General features: G+C 39.7%; 1 protein-coding gene and 1 pseudogene across 2 annotated transcripts in view; both read right to left on the bottom strand.

Annotated features, from left to right (window-relative positions):
• CAB39 (calcium binding protein 39) overlaps positions 1-27,182 on the bottom strand; it is a 109,705-nt gene that overhangs the window by 69,200 nt on the left and 13,323 nt on the right. The gene's annotated exons all lie outside the window — the stretch shown is intronic.
• LOC111527576 lies at positions 1,443-1,543 on the bottom strand (annotated as a pseudogene).

Genomic DNA, 27,182 nt, shown 5'->3' with positions numbered 1-27,182 from the left:
ACCTACTGGGTTCAAGCAATTCTGCCTCAGTCTCCCCAGTAGCTGGGACAAGAGGCTCGTGCCACCACGCTTGGCTAATTTTTGTATTTTTAGTAGAGACGGGTTTTCACCATGTTGGCCAGGCTGGTCTAGAACTCCTGACGTCGTGATCCATCCACCTCGGCCTCCCAAAGTGCTGGGATTACAGGCGCGAGCCACCGTGCCTGGCCAAAAAATGGTTTATAATAAACCTCAGCAGGATTCTGTGGGCTAAGCCAAAGTTATTAATGTGACTGGGACAAAGCCAGACACTGACAGGATTCTAAAGTGGGCTGTGGCAATCCATACCTACTATGGGGATAGGCTTCCTTCTGATGGTAATTATTGGTATATGCTTGAATCCCAAAGTGGTGGTGTGGGGGACTGTTAACATATTACTTTCATATAAAATGAACACTTATGACACTGCAAGCTGAATCCGCATGGACATTTGGCTTCCCCCTTTCGCATTCATGCACTGCTCTCCGCAAACTGTTTTCTTCTCTCTCCCGATGCCCCTTCCTTTCCTTTCCTGCATGCATCCATCCATCCATCCTTCCATTTATTTTCCTTTCTGCATTTAATTCAATGACTCATCTCTACTCCAATGTTGATGTCCTTTAAGGTTCCACTCTTGGCTGTCACCTTACCCTATATTCTGTCTGGGTGATCTCATCTATGGTTTCAACAATCTGAAATCCATTTCCGACCAGACCAATGGCCTACCTGTCCAACTGCTGTCCTCCAAATCTCATTTAAGTCCTTCTTCTTTTTCAATGTTCCCCTTCAAAGTGAATGGATCCATTGTTCACCCCATCACTAAACTTGGTTGTCATAGCAAACTCTACTCAACTCTTCCATGTATATTCAGTTCATGATTTCAGTCAATTCTGTTTTCTAAATCTATCTTTACAGACATCAAGGGTAGACTCTCGCCATTCTCCACAAAGGCCAGGAGTTGTCACCGGGGTCACTATCACCTCTAGGAGATACTATGGTCTGAATAATACCTGAAAATTCATGGGTTGGAAATTTAATTCCCAGTGCAAGTGTTGGCAAGTGGAAACTAATGGGAGGTGTTTAGGTCATGAGGACTCTGCCCTCCTGTCACTATAACGAGGGCTTACAGGAGTGGATTGCTCTCTTCTGTCATTGTGAAGACATGGCACTTGTCCCTATTTTGACCTTTCGCCTTTCGTCATGTGAGATGCAGCCCTCCTCAGACTCTGAATGCCAGCCCCTTGATCTTGGACTTAGCCTTCAGAACTGTGAGAAATAAATTTCTGTTCTTTACAAATTACCCAGACTCATGTATTTTGTTACAGCAGCACAAATGGACTAAGATAGAGATGTTGCGGGAGATCTGGTTGTCTATGCTTGGGACATTTAGTGACCATTGAAATCTTTTTTTTTTTTTTTTTTTGGTAAATATGTAACGTTTCACGAGTTTGTGTGTCATCCTTGTGCAGGGGCCATGCTAATCTCTGTACCGTTCCAATTTTAGGGTATGTGCCACCAAAGTGACCACTGAAATCATCACTTTAAAAAAGGCATTGCTTTTTAAAAGCACCTAAGCAAATCCTTCTGCTAGTTTCCATATCCTTTGAGGTTGGGGGTGTGTGGGGAGCGGAGGTCAGAATATGAAAGTCTTTCCATCTACTCCTGCATTTAAGTCTATCACAGAGAGTTAAAATTCTAGCTTTTAAAAAACGGTTACAGTGCTCATTATGCAAAATTCAAACATTACAGGATTACATAAAGTAGAAAGGGAAAGTCACCTGAAAAGCCTGTAACAGACAGTCATTGTTAGTAGTATGATATATATTCTCCTTTTTATTACTTGCTTTGTATTTGTGGGGGTTTTTGGTACTGAAGTCTACTCTCTTCTCCAAAACAGATGGAGACCAGATGACACTATAAATGGCCACTTCTATCTTACAAAGAACAAAGACATCAAATCACTGCTCTATTACATTAATATTCTCAAGAATATTTTCAAGAGTACAAAGCAGCGTCCCAAGAAAAGTGCTAGAGAATATACAGGATACCCATTAAGAAAATAAAAGCCCACACCATTAGGAAAGTTAGGCCTGTTAGGTACTGCCCATCTTTGGAGATCTGACTGCTTCTGGGTTCTGTGACACACTCCTATTCACCTATGTATTGACAAATACTGAAAAGAACTCAAAAGGTCCATAAGCCAGTCAGTAGAACATTCATTCACTCCAATACTGTGTAACTACTATATGCCACAAACTTAAGGCATCAAGAGTGCCTGCTCTCAAGACAACATTCTGGTGTGTATGGATGTGGGTGTACGTGTTTAGAGACAATAATGAAAAGCTGCTGAATGACAACACATTCCTAGACAGCTGAGCTCACAAGACTCTACACTAACATATGTGTTAGATCTGACTCACGAACTTCATGGTCAAATACAAAAAGCACACAGAAAAAACCCCACACACCATAAGATAGTTGCCTACAAGGATTATTAAGGTTCTTAAGCAGTCATGCAGTGTGAAATGCAGTACATGCATGAACACATTCTTTCTAGACAGCTGGCTCTAAGACTTAATCCCCTGCTTCCAGCATTAATGTTACTTAGTTAAAACAATAACTATTTACAGATACTGTGTTAGGTGCTAGACTTATCTATCTGGTAGTACAGAACAATTATTTAAAGTACAGTAGTTAATTACATGGGCTTTAAAGATAGCCTGGGTTCAAATCCTGACTTTGTTATGCCTCAACTGACTTAGACATTTCTAAGCCCCCTTTTCCTTATCTCTAAAATGGGAAAAGTAATAGCTACTTCACAATATGGTATAAGAATTAAAAAGTGCTTAGCAACTGTATCTGCATATCTATTATATAAACTGGATAGCAATATAAAATGGAATAAAATGAATGACCTTATTGTTCTATTTAAGCCTACATCTAAAAGTCTTGATTCAGCTTTTGGATGAATGGGAAGCAAGCCTTTCTTAGCTGCAACTAAGTTGTGATAACTAAAAAATTTTTAAATAAAAATAAAATTGAGAACTACATATGGAGAAGTAAAAAAAAAAATAAAAGATGTGGTAACTTAGGTTCCATTAAAATAAATCGAGAATAGCTTTAAGAAGCAGTTGAAATTTGGGGTAATTTATAAAGGAAAGAGATTTATTTAGCTCACAGTTCTAGAGGCTGAGAGGTACAAGATCAGGTGGCAGCATCTGGTCAGCTTCTGGTGAGGGTTTTGTGCTACATCTTAACATGGTGGAGAGGAGGAGGTGGACATATGTGAAGAGACCAAACAGCAGAGGTGGCCTCACTTTATTAAAACCTGCTTTGGCATTAACTAATCCAGTCCCAAAACAGTGAGAACTCAATCATGGGAGAAAGGCATTAATTCCTCTTAATGACCTAATCACCTCTTAAAGATATATCCTCCCAACACTGCCATATTAGAGACCAAGCCTCAGCATAAGTTTTGATGGAAACAAACAACACTGAAACCACAGCAGGCACATATTTGTAGAGTATTTGTAGAATGAACTATTATTTATTTTGATCCTGAAAGTAACCGTGGGATTCTCCATCCGTTCATTCCTACAAGAAGTTCTATTATTTCTGTTCTACAGATGAGTAAACTAAGTCTTAAAATTATTGGCTAGTTTGTTCAAGTACCATGAAGCTAGCTAGTAAAGCGAAAAGGCTGGGACTTCAAAGCAGGTTTTTACCAACTCTTATGCAGTGTCTGTCAGGTTGTCCAGTATCTTTCATACTATAATCAATATATTCATAGGTATTGGTAACCTTAAAAATGTTTCTAAGCCCGCAATTACACTTCTACGAGTGTATCCTCATAATCTATTACTTCTTTAAGACTTATATACAAAGACGGCCACTGAATAGTTATTTAATACAGTAGGAAAAGGAAAACCAACCAGAATTCTCAGCAAATAGAACTGAACATTCAGAAGTAATTTAAAATCAATGCTTCTGAGGATTTCTATTGATATAAAAAAAAGTCTACAACTCCTCTTAAGTGAAAACACTTTGAATATAAGTTTGCATACATATAATTCCATCTTTATCTATATATGCAGAGGGATATGCTAAGAGAAAAAATATCAAAGGTTAATAACGGGTAGTGAGAACATGACTTAATATTTATATTTTTCTTAAGGTTAAGCATTTACAATGTGCATATTTTTCTTCTAAATATAAAAAGTGTATTTTAAAAAAATCAACATGTGATCATTTCCTACTAAAAGAAACCAAAATTTCATGAAAGAGTAGGAAATACTCAAGATGAGCCAGGGATATGTTACTCCACAGAGCAAATACTGTACTTATGAGGTCATGCTAAAAAAGGCACAGGAGCTAAGTTGAAAAGCGCTGCAAAGGCCTAAGATGGTAGAATTTGAGCATAAAAAAATTATTATTACAATGCATTAACATGGAAATCAAGAATTTGCATGCATTAAAATATTGTATATTTAATAGTAACATGTATATATAAGAATACATGTAAAACATTAGAGCCCATTACAATTATAATAATACTAAAAATAATTTTCATTGGTTACCTTGGAGGTTGTGAAGGCAACAATGCAATACTCAAGAAAAAGAGGGGGGATGCACATTTATCCTGCCTTTTTCTGTACAGACTACATTTCAGGATAACCAAATAGATGACAAGGGAAAGTTCTTTATAGGAGATTCATAACTAGTAAGTATGGAAAGAAAAAAATTACCATTTTGTTATATATATGTGTGTGTGTGTGTGTGTATATATATATATATTTTTTTTTTTTTTTTTTTTCTTTCTTTTTGGAAACAGTCTCACTCTATTGCCCAGGCTGGAGCACAGTAGCATGATCTAAGCTCACTGCAAACTCTGCCTCTCAGGTTCAAACGATTCTTGTGCCTCAGCCTCCCTATGTAGCTGGGACTACAAGTGTGTGTCACTATGCCCAGCTAATTTTTGTATTTTTAGTAGAGACGGGGTTTCGTCATGCTGGCCAGGCTGGTCTTGAACTCCTGGACTCAAGTGATCGACCTGCCTTGGCCTCCCAAAGCGCTGGGATTACAGGCGTGAGCCACCGCACCAAGCCCATTTTGTAATTCTTAATGAAATAATGGAACTAGGCAACAATCAACAATGGCCTTAACCATTAGGTGAAAGGCTGATGGGGAATTTCATAGAGGATACACAGGCTAAGTACATGGACAACACTAATCTGTCAGGACAACCACACACCAGTGTGACTCATGATATGACACAATGGGAAGTACAAAGCATCATCTATCAAAACCTGATTCTGCCTTCCCACCCCAGCCCACAGCCCAATTACAATTCTGAATCAAATCAAGCTTCCAGATCTAGTGGTCAGTCTACAGGCAACAAGAGGAAGGAACAAGTTTAACATCACCACAGGGAAGCAGTAAATTAAACCCAGAAAATGGGACACTTCACAAGACAGATGTTAGGTTTCTCCAAAAAAGCAAACAACACGAGAAAAAGGAAAAAAAAAAAAAAAAAAAAAAAAAGTCAGCAGAGACTTAAATAATAAGAGCCTCATATAGTCAAATACAATGCATGGGCCCTCCCTGGAACCTGATTCAAATAAACCAACTGAAAAAAAGATATGTTGGCAATCAGGGAAATTATACACTCGGTACGACGATTAAGGAATTACTGTTAATTTTGTTAGGTATTATGATGAAACATAGTATGTATGTAAAAAATATCCTTATCAGTTAGACATACACGTGGAAGTATGAGTGATTTGGGATTTCCTTTAAAATACGTTAGTTCCACCTCTCTCAGAGAACAAAGTGGGGGAGAGATGAAACAGCTAGCAAAGTATTAACTGTTGAAGCTAGAAATTCATTATACTACAGCCTATATGTATATACTTACATATTTCATAATTTAAAAAAATAGTATTAAGGCAAAAGTTTCTATTTGAAGAACTGCTATGTCTCAAATCACTGGAAGGTAAACTGTATCATCCATTGTATTATGCGTTAATATTCCCCCTTATTTGCCAAGAAGTTCAAAGTTAGATTTATGCCTAACTACAAAATGACGACTGTAATCCATGTTTCAGACATAAACACTACCTTTTCCTTCTACAGGGTCTCAAAGCTTTCTTACTTAACTGTTCCAATCTACATGTGTTTTCATTTTGCCCACTGCAATTCAATTAAACTCACCTTGTTGATGGCAGGTAAGAGGAAGAATATCTATAGAGGAAACAGTTCCACTGGCAATGCCATCAACAAGTGGTTCATAGTGCTCCTCTCCCCTTCTCTCCGTGAAGTAATTTTTGGAAACTACAGCAATGCCAATGTGGGTAATCCCTCCTCAGAAATGTCCTCACTCCTCTACTTGTCAAAATGCTGCCCATATCTAGACCACTTTTTTCTTTTTCTTTTTGAGACAGAGTCTCACTCTGTTGCCCAGGCTGGAGAGAAGTGACGTGATCTCGGCTCACTGCAACTTCTACCTCCCAGATTTAAGCGATTCTCCTGCACCTGCCTCAGTCTCCCCAAAGTGCTGGGATTATAGGCATGAGCTACCACGCCAGGCCTCTAGACCACTTTCAAACACCAGCTTCTCCATAAAGATCTCCACAGTAAAAGTGTAAGACCCTCCTTATACCTGTAAGATTTTTAAAATCTTGATTATAATGTGTTATTATGTTATGTATGTATCACTCCCAACTAATCTGGAAGCCTCTTGATAGCAAAGTTGTATATTAACAGTCATTTTATATTCTTATAACATTTGGCATGCTGCTTTGCATAAGACCCCAGATACATTTGCAGAGTGGGACTGAATAACATTTCTCAAAATAAAAATCACACCAACCAAAAAAAAAAAAAAAAAAAAAACCCACAGAAATGATACATAAATAACCAAGAGTTAACTAGAAAAATTTCACCTGAAACCCATGCAGAAAGGAGTTAGAGGCCAGAACCAAGATGCTCTTGGAGGGTAAGTGAGCAGGAAATCCAGCAAAGTGCCTATAATTTCTCTATTGCTACCCCAAAGCTGGACTCATACCTTTGCTGAGCAACTCTAATTTGTCTGCCTGAATATTGTTTATGCCATGAATATAAACCTGGCAATATTGTGACTAAAGTGTGATGGCTTCATGTAATACCCAAGATGGAATATTTAAAGGGTTGATCTGGGTTCCTAAGAGTGCAACACTATTTATAGAGTCATCCTGCTATGGAGCGTCACAGCTTTTTTGGATTGACTGTTTTTATCAGTGTTAAACTGGAATGAGTGACTGACTAAGGCATGTTATATACTGTGATGTGTACTCCCTAACCCAATGTCTGCGAACACTTTCCATCCATGAAACCACCCTGCACCCTTTCTCTAGCTTCCATGGTAACTAATTCCTGTATACCTTTAAAGTCACATAAAAGGCTGGCCGTGACATTACACACTGAATGTAGGTGTCAGGATTCAAGGCAAGTCTTCTGATTCCAGATTCTACTTTTTGTACTTACTTGTTCCGTCATCTTACACATAAATCAAGTATTACAAAAAAAAAGGTAAAACATAAAAATGTAATTTTAAACAGTAATCACAAATAAATGTTTGCTGAGTGATTCTGTTAAATCCCGACCAAATAGGCAAAGGGCAATTTCTAAGATTATGAGTCAATAAATATGAAAAGGGTACCCCTGAATGCCCCTATCCTTAAGAAAAAAATTTTTTCTTTTTAAGATTTTGGCCTGGCGCTGTGGCTCATGCCTGTAATCCCAGCACTTTGGGGGAGGCCAAAGTGGGTGGATCACAAGGTCAGGAGATCGAGAATATCTTGGCCAACATGGTGAAACCTTGTCTCTACTAAAAATACAAAAATTAGCCAGGTATGCTGGCATGCGTCTGTAGTCCCAGCTACTCTGGAGGCTGAGGCAGGAGAATCGCTTGGACCCAGGAGGTTGCAGTGAGCCGAGATGGCACCACTGCACTCCAGCCTGGGCAACAAGAGTGAAACTCTGTCCCACCACCACCACCACCACTCCCTGCCAAAAAAAAACAGAGAAAGAAAAAAGAAAACAATTTTAAAAAGCTTGGCCCATACCCCAGCTTCATCTGCTTTTAAGAGGATTATTGCTCATCATTGATAAAGTTCCTTTTCTATTAAAGTTCCCATTCTATAAAATAATCATTGATAAAGTTCCTTTTCTATTAAATCTCAGATATATACTGCATAGAGAGTACCTTCCAGTCCCAACCAAGTCTCCGGAGTGCAAGCATAGCTCTGAGGACCATGAGCTTCTCTACATACTCATCGTCCTTTGGGAAAATAGCATTTTAACTAAAACAAGGTTCCTTTAGGCACATGTCTACATTTTTTTCAGAACACTTAAAAAGATTTTTCCAAGAGTTCAAATTTTTTTAACCTCTCCAGAATAGAGAAGCAAGGGTAAAGGTAGACCACTGTTAGCAGAACATTCTCCATGATCCTAAAGCTAGATATACCTATTACATACGTCAAGTAGACCATTAATTCCATTTTGGTAATCTAAAGTATTAAATAATTCTTATGCTAACCTATCTTTAATGAATGAATGAATTATAGAATGAGTACTTAATGAAATGGGCTTAGTGAATGTATTGTTTAAAAATACTTACATTCCTCTTAAAAAAGGCTTTCTGTTAATCCTTAAAAATTTCCTTTATAGTAAACGAGAAAAGTCAAATTATGAATGTTTATGAAATATGCTGTAATGGTAAGGTTCATTCTTCATTGGAGCAACAAAATATATTTGCTTAGAGAAAACAGAGGGCTTTGCTTTAGTAGCTCATTTTTTAGAGAAAAGTCATTTTACAAAGTAGCAACACCTCTTGCAGAAAGCTATGTGTTAATTTTACAAACAGGAACTTCATGTTAAACCTCAAATACTTACTGAGAGACTCATACTACTATTATCAAATTTTACTGTGGTGATTTCAGTGTACCATGCAGTTGTTACAGATTTCAAAAACCAAAATGATATATACAACAGACTGGTACAAGCTCCCTTAAATTCTTTCTGGAACAAGGTAGGACATGTATAAACATCCACTGTAACATCTAAACACAGTTATAGAATAAACCTCGAAATATGGTTGGAGGCCAGGCGTGGTGGCTCATGCCTGTTATTCCAGCACTGTGGAAGGCTGAGGCAAGCAGATCACAAGGTCAAAAGATCAAGACCAACCTGGCCAACATGGTGAAACCCCAACTCTACTAAAGATACAAAAATTAGCCAGGCATGGTGGTGCATGCTTGTCGTCCCAGTTCCTCAGGAGGTTGCAGGAGGATTGCTTGAACCTGGGAGGTGGAGGTTGCAGTGCGCCGAAATCATGCCACTGCATTCCAGCCTGGGCGACACAGTAAGACTGTCTCCAAAACAGAAAAAGTATATATAATACGGCTGGAAGTGTTTTAACCAAACTGACCACAACTAAGTAGTTCTTCAAAGTTAAGAATGTATCACGAGGTCAGGAGATCGAGACCATGCTGGCGAACACGGTGAAACCCCGTCTCTACTAAAAAATACAAAAAAACTAGCTGGGCGAGGTGGCGGGTGCCTGTAATCCCAGCCACTTGGGAGGCTGAGGCAGGAGAATGGCGTGAACCCGGGAGGCAGAGCTTGCAGTGAGCTGAGATCCGGCCACTGCACTCCAGCCTGGGCCACAGAGCAAGACTCCGTCTCAAAAAAAAAAAAAAAAAAAAAAAAAGAATGTATCATGGGGCTGGGCACTGCGGCTCACGCCTGTAATCCCAGCACTTTGGGAGGCTAAGGCAGGTGGATCACTTGAGGTCAGGAGTTCCAGATCAGCCTGGTCAAAATGGTGAACCCCGTTCCTACTAAAAATTAAAAAACTAGCCGGGCATGGTGGCAGATGCCTGTAATCCCAGCTACTAGGGAGGCTGAGGCAGGAGAATCACTTGAACCCAGGAGGCGAAGTTTGCAGTGAGCTAAGATCGTGCCATTGCACTCCAGCCTGGGTGATAAAGCGAGACTCCGCCTCAAAAAAAAAAAAAAAATTTTATGTAGCAGAGCTCTGTGACTTTATTCTTCTAAGTTCTAATAACCATATATATACACACACATACACATACTTACCTGATTTTTGCAGACAAAAGGTTTCTTTTTTATATTAATATTTATTTTTTGCCCTAACTTAATACTGGCCCCAATTAGCAGTTTTCAAATGTCTTTTGTTGTTTACAAGAAAGGCAGTTTGTTCCGTACTGAAACAAGCTGCCATCTAAGCGAGTACTCTTCTAAATGAGTTTCTTCTAGTTGTGACTAAATGACTATCAAGTTCTAAAGTAGCTTAATAACATCACAAATAAAAACAAGTTTAAAAATTAAAGTCTACATCCCTATGTTTAAATTTTCTATATTAATGTAGCTTGGCAAAACTTCCAATATTTTTATCAATAACTCCACACAAAACTATCTTTAATAATGTCCTTTAGATTAATTATAAAAGTAAATACATATTTTCTTCACACTTGAAACTGTGAGACTAACACAACTCTTCCTAGAGTCAGTAGGGGGTCATCACAGCATTTTTCCAAAGGACAGATTGCTTTGTAACTATTTCAGCAAAAACATTCGTCTTTGGGGGTCTTATTTTTAATGAGTGACTCTATCTGTTCCTTCCTTTCTGTGCAGATGTAGCCAGCCTTACTTTTATCTTAGAGTGCCAGCCTAGTTGTCTGTGGAAGTCCTATAGAGTGAGAGAAGGGAAAGAAATTGCAACTCCTTGTCTTCCTCTCTACTAACCAGACCCATGACAGTCACTGAGCTCAAATGCCAGTTTCCTCATCGTTATAAAGCTTGAGGTAATTAGACCCATCCTGCCCACCTTAGAAAGCTATTCATAGGGACTAGCTAAACAAAGGGCTAACCCGGCCACAAAGAGACCACACAATGTTCTGTGCAGTTATGTATACCAGATATGAGAGTAAAATGCAGCCAAGGAAGACTGAGTGACTCAGATAAGGCAGCAGCAGTCTGAGAGTCAAAACACAAAGATTCTTAACTCATACCAAAAACTTAGGCCAGTTTACACAGTCATCAAAAGTCCACGATGGCAGCCATTTCTTTGCCAGCTAATCAACACTAGGACCTATTAACCTTTTCGATTTGCCAGATTAAAAATGCTGTCTTCTTGACTTCCTCTTCTTTCCACCCCGCTGATCAATTCTTTAATTTGAATTGCCAATCATTAATGACAATGAACATACCTCCATTTCTATTTTCTTACTGAAATCATACATCTCTATTGCCCAATTTGGAATCCTTTTCTTATTGACTTGTAGGATGTTGAATAATTATGAACATTATCCCTTTGGCTGTTTAGATTTTTTTTTTTTTTTTTGCAAATACGTTGTCCTAGTTTGCCGTTTGCATTTCAACTTTGTCACTTAATATAAGAAGTTTTTATTTTCTTATAAGATTTACCTGTAAATCTTTTTCTTTAGAAATTTTGGATTTCCTACTAGGTTTGGAACTGCATCCTGAATATGAATCCAAAATTTCGTATTTATAGATATCAAACATTTATGGTCAAGCAATGGTATCTTTCTGAAATAAATCATTCTAGTAGAGTCTCATTTAATGAATCTCACTATACTATCCAGTTTGAGAAAGGATGGCTGCTTTCATTATGGCGCTGCTTAGTTATAGACAAAAAAGTAAATCAAGAAATCCACTGTAAGAATTTGTGACTTTTCTCCACTTAGCCAGCAACTAATTAAGTTAATTTGGGGGAGGCAAAACATATTCTTTATATGGTAAGTATATCTAAATACATGTTGAATAAGTATAACATTATATAAACTTACTTAGATTTGATATATTGTTCAAAATTATAGCCTTATGATTTGAGGATATTTTAAGAACTGAATGTATACACATACCTTTTAGAATTAGATTCCAACTCATGATGTGATCAAATTCCCATTCCTAGAGTTGGGCATGGACGCCTGTAATCCCAGCTACTCGGGAGACTGAGGCAGGAGGACTGCTTGAGGCTAGGAATTAGAGACCAGTCTGGGCAAAAAATGAGACTCCATCTTTTAAGAAAAAAGATAAATTTCCATTCCTAGACCTTATCCCAGTCCAAGCCAAGCCAGAGGCAAATATAGAAGTAAACTGACAAAATATCAAATCTGAGCAACCATTTCCATGGGTATCAGGTAGGAATACTCTGAAGTAGACCTGTATCCTTGTGTCTTAAGCATGGTGGCATCCAGAATTGGGATAAAATGAAAGAGATGTCATGAAGAAAGAGCTGAAAGCATTTTCAACAGTCTAATAAGACATGTTAATATGTAAATGACCATCTCAAAACTATCCTGTGAGCTGTCTGGGAACGAGAACCAAGTATTCACATTGAATCTGCACCACCATTAGCATAGTCAGCAAACCAAATTCCCATAAAATTTGTCCAGCTGTGGTTTTGTTACAGTGGGAGATAAACCTTGGGGGAATTAACTCAATCGGGGGACCATCTGAATTATTCTCCAGACATTCCTATTTGTCACTGCTCCTCTCAGAGTGTGGTGCTCCAAACTGGATCCCATACTCCCCATATGTTAGCTAACCAGGCAAGACTACCTTTCCATATATTTCATAAATGTGATCTTAAATTACGTTAAGTTTTAACAGTCACACCACACAGCTAAAACATTCTACTGAGCAATTTAATTGACCCAAGTCTTTTGTACACGTTGCATAGGAAGCCCCACCTTCATCCATTGTATACTACTGCAGAGGTCCCCAACCCCTGGAATGTGGACTGGTACGGGTCCAGTGGACTGCTAGTAACACCAGGAGGTGAGCAGTGGGCGAGACAGCATTACTGCCTGAGCTCTGCCTACTGTTAGATCAGCAGCAACATTGGATCTCATAGGAGTGTGAACCCTATTGTGAACTGCGCATTCCAGGGATCTAGGTTGTCCGCACCTTATGAGAACCTAATGCCTGATGATCTGAGGTGACACAGTTTTATTCCGAAACCATCCCCCACCCTGCACACCCCACCAGCCCTAGTCCGTGGAAAAACCGTCTTCCACGAAACTGTCCCTTGTGCCAAAAAGGTTGGGGTCCACTGTATTACTGCATTTTGGGACATGCCAGCAGGATTGAACAATTATTCCTATTTAATTCCTTCTGATTTAGATTCAGTATGTAGTATGGCATTTAAATTTTTTTTCCTGGATCTTAATGCTGTTATCCAGTATACATTAGCTTCCCCTACCAGATTCCTGTCAACTACAAATCTGATTAGCAAGTCGCACAAGTTTTCCTTTACTTCCTATTAAAAGTATGAATAGGTCAGGGAAGACAGTACTGGAGTTTTCCAACAAAGCCTCTCACCAATCTGTATGTTGTGTACAGTCATTAAATAACCACGAGGCCACCAGGCCAACTAACTGCATTATAGTATCACTGGTGGCATACAGACTTCTTTGACTTCTTGACCCATGATGGACATATATTCATACAAAGAAAACAAGAGCCACCAAATAGCACTTATACTTACTATGTAAAATTATACTGACATTTTTTATTCTACTTTGTTCTATCCTAGCTCCCTACTCCTTCCCTTCCTTGTAGTCATAACCCACTAAGGTGATTTTATAACTCACTGATAAGATTGAACCTGCAGTTAGCAGAAGATTTAAAATCAATTTGAATAGCTCTTTTATACTAATGATAGCAATCATATTCACAATGCTCAACTTCTCAAATTATGGCAAAGCACAAAGACTTTATCATGATTTAAGACATCAAATTAGAGGCTGGATGTGGGGGCTCATACCTGTAATCCCAGCATTTTGGGAGGTCAAGGTGGGCGGATCACCTGAGGTCGGGAGTTCAAGAGCAGCCTGACCAACATGCAGAAACCCCGTCTCTACTAAAAATATAAAGTTAGCCGGGTGTGGTGGCGCATGCCTGTAATCCCAGCTACCGGGGAGGCTGAGGCAGGAGAATTGCTTGAACCTGGGAGGCAGAGGTTGTGGTGAGCAGAGATCGCGCTGTTCCACTCCAGCCTGGGCAACAGAGCTAAACTCCATCTCAAAAAAAAAAAAAAAAGACTTCAAATTATAGTTTCATACTACAAAGCATTATTTAGAAACATCTGTAATACATGACTGATTTCTATGAATATGCTAAAGGTCTTTTATCAATATAGATCTGCCATCTTTAGTTTTACTTACAATGATTTAGTCACAGATACCCTAAGAAATTAAGAGTTACATTATCATATTTTTAGAACTAGTTTCAGAAAATGGGAACTTCAGCTATTTCTAGACAAATAAGTACTATATTTTAAAATACAAAAGGTTAATCAATGTCTACATTGTTAAAATATCTATTTTCCTTCCAATTAAATTTACTCTCACTTGCTACAAAGCTGTGTAAACATAGTCCATATGATCATAGGCAAACATCACAGCCTCACCCACATTTCGGTAAATAAGAAAAGTAAATAGCGAATCCTGCTCTTTTATAAAGATAACTCCTTTAAAAGAATACCTAAACAAATGAGAAAACTTGAAAGTTCAAGTATGGGGAAAAGGCCTTCCATAAAATGATTTTTGTGTCAAAGAATTAAGGAAGTTTAGAAATGCTATGGTTCTAAAAAGTCATACCTGAGAGTGGTGAAATGGTTTTTAGTTTTTCCTTTTAGTCATTCCAATGAATAACTATTTTGGAAAAAAGTTTTATTTGCAAAATCTATAACCTTAAACTTATTTCTACAGCATCAGATAAAAACCTGGAAAATCACTCTCCTTCAAGGTCTAAGCATTGCTATTTCTGTTCTGGCCAAATGCCCACAAAAACACAAACATGTCACAAAACCAGCCTGAGCTGAACCACCATAGTAGGAGATTGGAAGGTTTCTTTTTAAACTGCTCAAAGGCTGCCATATGGTGGTATTTAGTGTAAACAGACTTTTTCCAGCAGCAGCATTTAGGGTTACAGAATGCACAAGTACACAGCCCTGTAGATCACAAAGAACATTCTACCCAAGGATAATTTCTGTTGAGAATTTTCCTAACCAATCAACATATTCTTTCCACTCCACTTCTCCACATCAACACACTAACTGGCAAATGAAGTCTTGATCCTGATGAGATGATGAGGCTAAACAACACTTAACTTCAGAGCAAGTAACCAAACCTCATTTGCCAACTGACTGGCATGATCAAATATAAAAGTTCTTGCTTGTGTTTTTGGAGGAAAAAAGTTCCCAATCATACAGTCTAAACTCAGCTCATAAACCAAAAGATGAGAACTAAATGGCACGAATGATAAGTGGTACATACTCGTTAGGTGTTCCAGGACTTAGAATACAGCTGGGGAGAAAGGCACAAATACAGAAGACTTAAATCCATGGAAGATTAATATGCACAGACAGGGCACTGTGTGCTGAAGGTCCCAGACTTCAGCGGAGACGTTTCTTGAACTGCATTGCGTAGAATGAAAAATTTGGATAAGGGTCAGAAAATGTTTGACTGGAAGACTTTATGCAACAGTCTGAAGTATGATAAGGCAAGAAAAATGACTTTGTAATTTCGTCAAGCTCTGGTGGGTAATGAAGTGAAAAGGCAGGCAGAAGGTGAAAAACCCAAGTGCTGTTTACAGAATAACCACATACCTTTTTTTTATTGCTCAAAGAACATTCCACACTTTATGGAGTAGTGCTTTCCAGGTAAGTGTTGACATCATAATACAGTCAAACTGAAAAACTTGCTTTTTAATCTCAAAGCAGTATCTAAAATGCACAACAAAAGCATCTTATATCCAAGGGAACATAAAAATTTAAGTTTTAGTGAGAGGCCTAAAACCACTCAGGAAGAGCTACAATGGATACATTTACTTACATTAAAAACTTATTTTCCTCTACAAAAATGGGATTTCATTTTTCCTTTACTATTTCAGCAGAAGAATATTACTAACGTAAGTCAACGTGAGGACTAAACAAAATATTTGTGACAGCGCTCTGTAACCTCTAACAGATAGAGATGATCATTTCCATGCAGGCCTCAAAAATCTATCCTCTGGATTTTTCTCTCCCCCCAAATGCTGGGGTCATTGTTAACCATATTGCCAATCTCTCAGGCTCATAGTGGCTTGAAAAAAGTTATATTGTTTAAAATTAGATTTTCTGCAGGTGTCCTAAGAGAGTAGTGGGGAGACAGGGTGAGCTTGTTCCACAACAGTGGGAGAACAGAGATCCAGGCACTGAAGTCTTGTCAAACTAAAATGACAGTAGCCATGATTCTGACAGTGGCTTCTTTTTTTTTTTTTTTTTTTGAGACGGAGTCTCGCTCTGTCACCCAGGCTGGAGTGCAGTGGCCGGATCTCAGCTCACTGCAAGCTCTGCCTCCCGGGTTTATGCCATTCTCCTGCCTCAGCCTCCCGAGTAGCTGGGACTACAGGCGCCCGCCACCTCGCCCGGCTAGTTTTTTGTATTTTTTAGTAGAGACGGGGTTTCACCATGTTAGCCAGGATGGTCTCGATCTCCTGACCTCGTGATCCGCCCATCTTGGCCTCCCAAAGTGCTGGGATTACAGGCTTGAGCCACCGCGCCCAGCCTGACAGTGGCTTTTAAGCCTTATTCTAAGATCTAGAGCAGGTGAGGGTCTATCTCCTCTTCAGCCCAAACACCTCACTCTTATCAGTTTTATATACTGGGTTTCAGTGTCTTCAATTTAAAAATTTTTTCTAAAAATTACTTTAAAACAGTGTCTATTAAAAATGTCTGCATGTTGAGTGCATAACCAGTTTCTAAGGAAAACACTAACCTGGTCTCCAAGTCAACTTACATAACTAGATTTGAAATCAAGTCCTGGTTAAGTTTTGAAAGGCAGATACTAGTGTTGGTTGCTATTTGAGCCAACTGTTAAAGCCAGAGCAGCTACCAGACACTAACCTTGGACCTCTCTGGTACTCAATTTTAATTAAAAGGTAGGCAGCATGAATAATTATAGAGGGCCACTTCCACAGCTCCAGAGCATCAGAAAAATGATTTAATAAAACTGCACTCTGGCCTAATACTATGTCTTTTATGTCTTGTACTAAGATACCTTAAACTTGAACTCAGGTACTTCATTTTTACAGACACTGTTGAGATTTGAGCAATGTCAAATTATTGAGATTTTTTTGACTCCTCTCCTTCCCCTCCTCCTGACTGAGATTTGAGAAGTATATTAAGGACCCAGAGCTCGCATTAATAAAGGATCCACAGGGTCTCAATTACAGAAAATTACGCTTCTCCTAAGTGGTTGGCCGCCTTTTTACCTCATAAACTGTCTTGGATTTGCTCGCTCTTTCTTTGTTCTGGCTACTCAAACTCAAAGCCAAATGTGTAGGCTTTATCCAGCTAGTGTAAAAGACATGCATTTAATACTAACCTTGCCCCGAGAATAATTTCGTCTCTCTTTACTTTTCCATTGCTTTTTATCTAATTCCTTCGGGTGAAGTGGAAGATGAGACAGAAGGGAGAAAAACAAAAACAAAAACAAGAACGAGAGAAGGAAACATGTCCCTAATTTTCTCCATTTCCCTAAAATGGCAGGCAAGGAACATGAAAAAATCTAATTTTAGCATGAGGGTGTAGCTTTTAACCTTACCATCACCATAAATGTGTTAAATACTGTTAAGATCTAGCATGTCAATATTCTCACTGTGGTAGAAATAGGTAACAATGTGACAGGGACATCCTGTCTAGGAAGAGATTACTACATTAAGTCAAACAGAGAAAATAGGTTAAAGCCATCAATACGTACAATGTGCAGCAAAAGAGGAAACTTTCACCATTTTTCTTGAGAGTCAAATACATTCTATCCATGAGTAACAGCAAACCAGCCCGCTCGAACGTGAGAGATGGCCGATGGTCGCCATAACTCTTCCATCTCTGGAAGAGCCCCTATGCAGTGTGGAGTAACTGCTTAGTTCCTGTTGTTCTCCTTTCTGGTAAGTAAAGATGAATAAAAATACTTCCAAGTTTCTTCACCATACTTTTCAAGCCCCTATTACATGCAAGCCATTATAGATATTAAAGTCTAAATGGTCTTTATAGAAAAACATTTTTTTTGTTGTTGGGCATGGTAGCTCATGCCTATAATCTCACCACTTTGGGAGGCTGAGGCAGGTGGACTGGTTGAGCACAGGAGTTCAAGACCAGCCTGGGCACCACAGTGAGACCTAGTCTCTACAAAAAAGTTTAAAAATTAGCTGAGTGTGGTGGTGCGCACTAGGGTTCCAGTTACTTGGGAGCCTGGGGTAGTGGGACTGCTTGAGCTGGCAAGGTCAAGGCTGCAGTGAGCCGTGACTGCACCACTGCACTCCAGCCTGGGTGACAGAAGGAGACTCTGTTCCCCCCACTCCCCCCCAAAAAAGTTAATTTTTAACCAGGTATACAAACCATTCATAAATTAAAATACTGGCTGAGCTGGGAGCAGTGGCTCATGCCTATAATCCCAGTACTTGGGGAGGCCAAGGTGGGTGGATCACTTGAAGCCAGGAGTTGAAGACCAGCCTGGCTAACATGGTGAAACCCCATCTCTACTAAAAATACAAAAATTAGCCATGGTGAAACCCCATCTCTACTAAAAATACAAAAATTAGCCTCAGTATCCCAGCTGCTCAGGAAGCTGAGGCAGGAGAACTGCTTGAACCCAGGAGGCAGAGGTTGCAGTGAGCCGAGATTGTACCACTGCACTCCAGCCTGGGTGACACAGCAACAACTCTCTCTCAAAAATAAAAAAACAAATAAAATAATGGCTGAGCTCTACTTGTAAACTGCGATTCCACATTCTACTCCAAACTCTCTAAGGAAATTAAGGAAAACAACAAGAATTCGAAGGGTATCAGGGGAGGTGACCAGCAAAGAACACAATGTAAATGGAAAACAGGCCGATGAGATAAACCAAATGCTACCCAATCAACAAGTATTGGTCACTTGATGCTTTCCTATGATTCAACAGAAAACACAACCCCACCACCGCTGCCAAATATTGGTGGTTTAGACCAGAAGACTAATAATGCAGAAGAGTGTTTCACCTGGGTGGGGCACATATTCCATTTCCTCCCTCCGCAGTTGAGTGAATATAAGTGCAGTGGCTCCTCAGTCAGGGTGGAATGTCTCTGGGATCCTGTGGGCCAGCCCTTTAGACTCCTTCAGGCCTTCAAGATACCTGCGGCCAAAAGCCCTAAAACAGGGCCTACCTTTAAGACTAACATGAGCGATAAAGGGCAAAATAACAGGAATGAAGACGTGGTCTGGGTCAAATAACCAAGAAGTCTACGGAATTTGATTCTGGACACCTAAACAAATGGGAGGGGAAGACGACAGACTCCACCAATCCTCGGAAAGGTCACAGGGTCATTCTATATCACCCCCAGCACCATTTATTTCTGGCAACTCGCCCACTCACACATACCACTCACATAGCTCCAGTGGGTGGTACTAAGGCCTTACATGACCACATCCCTGCTGGCCTCAACAACCTAACTGAGAGGTTAGGGAGGGGCAAGCTAGACACCGAACAGGAAGTCCAGTCTATCCAAGGGCTGAAGTTTCATGATACATACTTAAGAAATGCAGGTGGCCAGATTTTCTATCAGGTGGAAAAATCTAGTCTGCACAGAGATCATGGGGCGAATAAGCAAGGAAATGCAGTAGGAAATGGACAGTCTTAAAGGTGCCTGTATTCTTGGTTCCAGCTTTTGAGACCCAGATGCACCTCCTTCCTTTTCCCCAAAATAAAATTTTACTAAATCCTTGTTTTGTTGGAAGAAACACGAGAGTTCCAATTAATACAAAGGGCTACCTCTAAGGGCAGGGGTCAGATCTTTCTTCTCTTTACCTTTTAGAGGGCCAAACTGGCTTAGGCCAGGCTGAGAGTGGCACTGTCTTTTATTCTTCCATATACTCTGCATATCTACTTTTGGGGATGGAGATCTGAAATGTGTCATTAACAGGGGAAGAAACAAAGAAAAAACTAAAGTGTAAAAACAGTATGTCTTATTTTCACAAATTGAGAATAAAGTTCAAGATTATATAAGCAAATGCAAATTAAATGTAATTTTTTCCCCTGGCCATCCTAAACTCAACTCCCAAAATGATCTTGTGAAACTCCTGGTATTTCCCTTGGAAACATTTGCTCTAAAACTTGGAAGGGATATGGAAAACAAAGAATTAAACATTATATAAATATGTAAGTATAGGAATACTGCCACACTGTCTCCTTAAACAGTCCTTTTTTTAGAGTTATAAGGCATCCAGTAACGACCATTTAAAATCTGCAGCTCCCTAATTTCTCTTTCAGTAGTTCCTGAGAAGCTACTTATGGGAGAGTGAAGGAAGAGAGAATTTGGGCAAAAACAGTGTTTACATTTAGAGTCTCCTTTCAAGCAAAGTCGAATACTTTAGAGCCAGAAGTGCTAACAGCATACAGCTCTCATCGAGAAGGAAGAAAAGTCAAGGCAATCTACTGAAACCCCTTTTAGTTTCAAAGAAGGAATGCTACAGCTCCAGAAGCAACACCCAAGAATCAAACTACCTTGGGGGTACGTCAGGGGGACACCCTAGGACCTGGTACAATAGTCTTGCATCCTTAACAGCAAAAAAATGAGAGGAGGCAGTCAAGAAACAGCTAGTCTTGCAACAGCTGAATGGTAAGCTGACAATTTATCATCCAAACCAGGGCAAATTGGAGAATGAAGCGGGGCACAATGAATAAATACATCAGGACAACAGGCATAAATGTGTGCTGTCTGGGAAGTCAGGACATTTGTTCACCCCTACTAATCTGTGACTATTTTGATTCCCTATGACTAGCCAACTTTCCTGCACATGTCCATTTCTCAATCTAGCAAAGACAGTGAACCCTCTACTTAAAGTAGGGTGCAGCAGGGTAACCTGCACATAAATATTTGTTAGTCCTGATTGAAAAAAATTCCATTATTTAAAATTATTTTTAATTGTCAGTGATGACGTAAAGAAGTCTCTCTTGGCAGTTTTTAATACCTCAAATCAGTAAGTATCTATAATGCTCGAGATTTATTGGGGACTATGCCTATGTCATGAAATAAATAATCTTTCAACTTCCTACTAACCACACTGACCCAGGCCAGGTGGGCAACTAGTTGCCATTTCTCCTACAGGCACATACTTCATCATCATCATCATTCATCCCATCCTGCTCTCACTGCTGAATAATCAGAACAGGCTGATCTAACTGGTCTCATTCCCCTAGCAGCCAGCATCTCAACATGAGTTGTTGTTTTTTTTCTCCCCACTGAACCTTTGAGCGGTTTTACCCTGATTTATGCATCCCTGTATTTGAAAATTAACAATAAATGCATTTACATGTACACATGCCCCTAGACAGCAAGGGCCATCTTCATGTACTCCTCACAAGGTGGGATACAAATGAAAATCAACAGAGATTATGTTTGTATGCACACATTAGTTTTAAATAAATCTGAGGTAGAAGATGTTTCCTAAAACCCAAGTAAGTGGTCTTAAAACTGACTGATAAACCTGAAACTGAGTTCTCCTGTTAAGAGATAATTTCGGCCAGGCACGGTGGCTCACGCCTGTAATTCCAGCACTTTGGGAGATCGAGGTGGGTGGATCACGAGGTCAGATTGAGACCATCCTGGCTAATACAGTGAAACCCTGTCTCTACTAAAAAATACAATAAATTAGCCAGGTGTGGTCCCAGCTACTCGGGAGGCTGAGGCAGAAGAATGGTGTGAACCTGGGAGGCGGAGTTTGCAGCAAGCCGAGATAGCCCCGCTGCACTCCAGCCTGGGCGACAGTGAGACTCTGTCTCAAAAAAAAAAGAGGTAAGGTAATTTCACCAAGCTCTCAGCTCTGTCTCCTTTGACCACTCACTAAGACAGTCTTAGACCTAATTCCACTTTCTCTAGATTTAGGATACTCCATTAAATGGGGTGTACCAATAAAATCAGTGCAGGATGAACTGGAAGGCTCTAACTTGTTGGAACATTTTTAACAACACAAAGTTTGCAAAAGCTAACCATTTTCTTCTCCACTCAATAGCTAAAATAGCTAGATATTTTAAATATTGGCTTTATTGAGATAAAATTCATACACCATACAATTTACCTATTTAAAGCATACAATTCAGCTGGGCATGGTGGCTCACATCATAATCCCAGCACTTTGGGAGGCCTAGGCGGGAGAACTGCCTGAGACCAGTTCAAGACTAGGCTGGGCAACATAGCAAGACTCTGTCTCTACAAGAAATTTAAAAATTAGGTGTGGAGGTGCTCGTCTGCAGTCCTAGCTACTTGAGAGGCTGAGGAGAGACGACTACTTGAGCCCTGAAGTTTGAGGCTACAGTGAGCTATGATCACACTACTGCACTCACAGACTTGGTGATAGAGTGAGACTTTGTCTCAAAAAAAGTATTTTGAAGCATAAAATCCAATAGTTTTCAGTATATTCAGAGTTAAGCAACCACCACCATCATCAATAAAACAGCTAGATTTTTTAAGACACTGAAGATCACTTGTAGTAAGAATGAAAAAGGAATTTTATTTTTTCCTGGTTTACATGAGTATCTTAACAATCTGGCTATATCCTGGACCAAACTCTTGCCCAGAAAGGCCCTACCAGCAGTATATGAGATCATCTTGCCTTATGCATCTCAATGCAACTCTACCTGCATTAAGCATTACTACTTGTTAAAATCTCTAACAGCACCGCCCATTGTTTTATTTATATTTACTTTATTTAGCCACTATCTGATCTGGCTGTTCACTTGTCCAGTGTTTTAGCTTTTAACTTGCTTGAAAGGCAGCATGCTTTAAGGATTAAGACCATCTCTTATCAGACCCCAGTTTAAATCCCAGCTCTGCTGTTTAGTCGCGGTGTGAACCGAAATCTGGGGGTAAAACACTGACCTTCTGTATCTCAATTAGTTATAAAATTTTAACATGAATAAAATGCCTAGGGCAGCATTTGAAACATAAAAGGGGCTTACTAATAAATGACAGTTATCAATTTATATAAGCTTTTACTATACTGAGGTAAACGTCAACACTTTGGCCATCATCGCACAAATTTTTTTCATGTATTTTTCTTAGTTCTTTTCTTCTGTCACTCGACAGCAATGAAAATAAGCCTGCTTTTTCCTCCAATTGATATTCACTTAAGTTTTCTTGGCCAGGAGCTCACGCCTGTAATCCCAGCACTTTGGGAGGTTGAGGCCGGTGGATCACCTGAAGTCAGGAGTTCAAGACCAGCATGACCAACATGGCGAAACCCCCGTCTTTACTAAAAATACAAAAATTAGCCCGGGGTGGTGGCAGGTGCCTGTAATCCCAGCTACTAGGGAGGCTGAGGCAGAAGATCACTTGAACCTGGGAAGCAGAGGTTGCAGTGAGCTGAGATCACGCCACTGCACTCCAGCCTGGGGGACAAGATCAAGACTTGGTCTCAAACAAAAAAAAGTTTTCTTCTAAAGTATGGTTTTTATACATTCTCCTATTTGATATATTTTCATATAAAGCGTACCTTAATTATCACAATTGATTTTCCCAAAGAATAACCAAACATTTAAAAATGTTTTGCTCTAGCCTGGGCAACATGGTGAAACCTGCAAAAACTACAAAAATTAACCGGGTGTGGTGGCGTGCACCTGTAGTCCCAGCTACTCGGGAGGCTGAGGTGGGAGATCACTTGAGCCCAGGAGGTAGAGGCTGAAGTGAACCGTGATCGTGCCACTGAAACTCTAGCCTGGGTGAGAGAGCAAGATTCTGCCTCAAAAATTATAAGAAAAAATTTTTTCTAAATAATCCTTTATTTTTCTCCACTAATGTGTGATGTTGCTTATGTAGTAGGCTCGTATGTATCTTTTACTGTGTTCCGTAAGTCAACTTCTTAAAAAATCTGACAGTATTATCTGGCCAATACTACATTGATTCAACTTGGAAAAAAATTCTCATTTGTTCTTATTTAAGTCTTTTTTCACTTAATTAAATTTATACTTTTCTTGTAAAAATCTCAAATATTTATAGATTCCCTCACCTTGGGCATTTCATTTTTTATTGCTATAATGAATGAGGTTTTTGGTCAAGATTTTTCATAACCAAATGGTACCAATTATTAAATATCTTTACGTGTTATAAAACCATCTTACTAAACTTTTATTTTTTCTTTTTTAGACAGTTTTGCTCTTGTTGCCCAAGTTGGAGATCTCGGCTCACTGAAACCTCCACCTCCCGGGTTCAAGCCATTCTCCTGCCTCAGCCTCCTGAATAGCTTGGATTACAGGCACACGCCATCACGCCCGGCTAATTTTTTGTATTTTTAGTGGAAACGGGGTTTCACCACGTTAGCCAGGCTGGTCTCGAACTCCTGACCTCAGGTGATACACCCGCCTCGGCCTCCCAAAGTGCTGGGATTACAGGCATGAGCCATCACACCAGGCACCAAACTCTTATTTTTAACTCTTGATTTGATTCTCTTGGTTTTCCCAGGTTTAAAATTGTGACCATCTGCAAATACTGCTATATTCCACCATTTTTTCCAACAGTTAAGTCTTTTATTTGATGTATTCTTGCACTGGCCAAGATATTATCAAACATCAGTGTTACTGGGCATCCTTGTTTTGTTTTCTGATTTCAAGAGTTCATAAAACAAGAAGACCTGTTTAACATTGTTATCCTGGCACATATTGGGATGATATAGCCAGAGGTTAAATACTAGCTGGTGCAAACCTCTCAAGGTTCAAAATCAGGCTCTGAGGCTTATTTGCAACTTATCTTTGGGCAGACTATTTAACCTTTTGGCCTATATTTCATAATGTGTAAGATAAGCATAGTAATCTCTTTCTTCAAGCTGCAGGGATTAATTGAGATCATGTTGGTGCTTAAAACACTTACTTGGCACACAGTAAATACCAGGTTTTGTCTTCTTTAACAATTTCATATTTAATTAGTTTTGCTGGTGTTTTACTTAGAAAGTTCATGGTTTCTGTAAGTAAAACTGGGGCCAGGTGCAATGGTTCATGCTTGTCATTCTAGCACTTTGGGAGGCCAAGGCAAGAGGATTGCTTGAGCCCAGGAGTTCGAGACCAATCTAGGAGACAAAATGAGATCCCGTCTCCACAAAAAGTTTAAAAAATTATAGCTGGGTGTGGTGGCACATGCCTGTAGTCCTAGCTACTCAGGAGGCCAAGGCAGGAGGACTGCTTAGGCCTAGGGGTTCCGGGCTACAGTAAACTATGACTGCGCCTCTGCACTCCAGAATGGGTGATAAAGCAAAACCCTGTCTCAAAAACACATATAAAAGATAAATTGGGGCAGGGTGTGGTAGCTCACACCTATAATCCCAGCACTTTCAACATGGCAAAACACCATTTCTACAAAAATTAGCTGGGAGTGGTGGCTCACCCCTGTAATCCCGGCTACTCGGGAGACTGAGGCTGGAGAATCACTTGAGCTTGGGTGGAAGAGCTGCAGTAAGCAGAAAAAAAAAAAGATAAATTGGAATACAATTTTTGCCCTTTGTAATGTCTTATCAGGTTGTTGTTCTTATATTTTATATTTGATTAGGTTTTTAAGAGTTTAGGCTAGTTTTTATTTATTTTTACTTTTTGAGACAATGTCTCGTTCTGTCACCCAGGCTGGAGTGCAGTGGTGTGATCTCGGCTCACTGCAACCTCGCCCGCCAGGTTCAAGCAATTCTCCTGTCTCAGCCCCCAAGCAGCTGGGGCCACAGGCGCATGCCACCACACCCAGCTAACTTTTGCATTTTTAGTAGAGACTGGGTTTCACCATGTTGGCTAGGCTGGTCTTGAACTCCTGACCTCAGGTGATCTTCCTGCCTCAGCCCCCCAAAGTGCTGGGATTCCAGGCATGAGCCACTGCACCTGGCCTAGGCTAGTTTTGTAATATGAATTTGGTATCTTTTGGTATTCTAGGATCTAGAATAAATCTAGTTTATGTTTTTTGAAACTTTTAAAGAGAACATATAATTTCTACATGGATATATATGTTAGGTATATCATTTATATGAGAGTATATAATTTCTATGCTAACTGGGTCTGGAGTACTCCTTCCCCTATCTGGTTGGGAGGCCACAACCTTTAATATATATTTAATATATTCCATAAGTTAAGGCCAGGCACAGTGGCTTACACCTGTAATCCCGGCACTTGGCCACTTAGGGAGGCCAAGGCAAATGGATCACTGGAGCCCAGTTCTAGACCAGCCTAGGCAACATAGTGAAACCCCATCTCTACAAAAAATACAAAAAAATTATCTGGGCATGATGGTGCACACCTGTAGTCCCAGTCACTCAGGAGGCTGAGGTAGGAGGATCACTCAAGCCCAGGTTGAGGCCACAGTGAGCCAAGACTGCACCACTGCACTCCAGCCTGGGTGATGGAGCGAGACACTGTCGTAAAAAAAAAATATACACACACACACACACGCGCGCGCGCGCACACACACACATATGGTTAACAATCTATCCAAGTGCTCTACTTCTTAAATACATACATATTTAAATATTTACATACATTTAAAATATCCCCCGCCCCTCCCTTTCAGCTTCCATAAGGGTTGCCCTCTTCCAATTTATATATATTTAAATATTTACATATATTATTAAATATGGTTAATCTATTTAAGTGCTCTACTTCTTAAGACAATTCTGAAAAAAAGCATTCGGTTCATTATTAGCTCTTTCAAAGTTGTGCATGACACACAAATTTAGACCCAGTGTCTATGGTTACTTGGTCACTTTCTTCTGGATATACTCCTGTCTTGTTCCTCTTCCCTCTCTGTATTTATTATTCCTTCCTCTTCTCAACAATAACAAAAGCCTCCATAAAAGACAGTCTTTTGACCTTTTCAAACACCAAAGGGCATCAGCATACAATCTCGTATGCTAAGCACACTGATTCCTTCTGTCTTCCTTTCACTGTGTTTAAAAAGTTGGGGACCTTCTTTAAGACTAAAAAAGAAAAAACATTCCCTGCCCCTCCCTTTCAGCTTCTGTGGGGAAGGGTTGCCCTCTTTCCATCAACTCAGTTTCCAATCACTATGTGAACAAGACCAAGACTAGCTTTTGAGTA

The sequence above is a fragment of the Piliocolobus tephrosceles genome, chromosome 11 (genome assembly GCF_002776525.5).
Source record: "Piliocolobus tephrosceles isolate RC106 chromosome 11, ASM277652v3, whole genome shotgun sequence".
Classification (NCBI taxonomy): domain Eukaryota; kingdom Metazoa; phylum Chordata; class Mammalia; order Primates; family Cercopithecidae; genus Piliocolobus; species Piliocolobus tephrosceles.
Note: the sequence above shows the minus strand (reverse complement) of the source record. Positions and strands in the feature narration are given on the sequence as shown.